Below are 1,312 nucleotides of genomic sequence, written 5' to 3' on the forward strand. Positions count from 1 at the left end.
ATCATAAGACCACAACGCCAAAGAATTACCTGAACAATTACAAAAAGTGAATCTTTATGGCCATGATGATAGCGTTTTCCGCTGATCTAAACTAAAGCGCGCAGCAAAAGCTTAACAACGAGTCCTCCAATGCACGAGCAAAATGCGCCTCCTCAGATTCTTGAACCCACCGCCCCTCACATCAGCAGACCCAGGTAAAGGGGGCGTGTCCCGATCCAAGTGAAGTATTCGGGTACTCGCATTCGCGTGACGGCGGGCATTTCAGGGCGTGGTTCGAGTTTATGTGCTGGCGCTAAAGCGTTAAGGAGTGGTCGTCGGCTGTCAAGACCGCACAGCGTTGACGCTGGTCATTTGCCTGTGCAACGTTGCACACGTTTACTCGGCCAGGGCAGCCCGTTCGAGTGTTGCTTCCTGAGCCTTGTGTTCAGTTGTCTGACGACCGCGGCCTTGGATACGTGGTTGGTCATGGCTTGTTGCTGGCTGCCGCGTGAGGCATTTGGAAACTCAAATTCTACGCGGTCATCGGACGTAGCGGGAGTCATGATTTTTCTCGTGTCCATTATCCGGTCACGGTCATTATTCACGGCATTGTTCACGCAGGTGTCTTGCTGTTTCGGCCATCAGCAGGGTGCCAGGATGCGGGTGGAATAAGTAGCTTCTCGAGGGCACTTTACAGACTCAACGTCAATTTCTCCAATGAGGCTAAAAGTATACGTCTGGCCGATTGCCGAAGACATGCAGCCATGTGAGCCTAATAAGCTAGCCATGCTGCTGAGGGTAGCATTGCCATAGCCTTATCAGACTCCCTACTCGGGACACCAGGGCACGATGGGCTCGGGGGAGGGCAATTGGCTTTGCGGCAGCGCGGTAATGACGCATCGGGTTGTGCTCTTCTGAGTATACGAATCAGACACTACTCTCATTTACGACTCCTTGGAGAGCCGATGCAAGAGCAAGTTTCCTTTTTGGCGCGAGAGCAGTCTTCAATTGTACGCCTCGGGATAATAAGGACCGATCATTGGTAACACGTCACTGAAGCACAGTCCTCTGCCGTGCTTGTGTCCGTGTATGGGTTGAAATGTCTTTGAGTGACGCTGCTGTGCTTGGATCTGGGTGGCCTGGCAATATAAGCCAACCTGTTTCGACGCGGAGTTCAGGGTAAACTGTGCCGAAGGGGAAGCATTCTGAGGAGATCCTGATGTGGCCTTGGAGCGGTTCGATTAGGGAGGGCGAAAACCATGCGCTTGGCTCTAGGTACGATTGATCCAGGCACAGAGTGACTTCACCTGGCAGAAAATCGAGATGCGTGTGG

Source organism: Verticillium alfalfae, genomic scaffold (assembly GCF_000150825.1).
Source record: "Verticillium alfalfae VaMs.102 supercont1.2 genomic scaffold, whole genome shotgun sequence".
NCBI classification, from domain to species: Eukaryota; Fungi; Ascomycota; class Sordariomycetes; order Glomerellales; family Plectosphaerellaceae; genus Verticillium; species Verticillium alfalfae.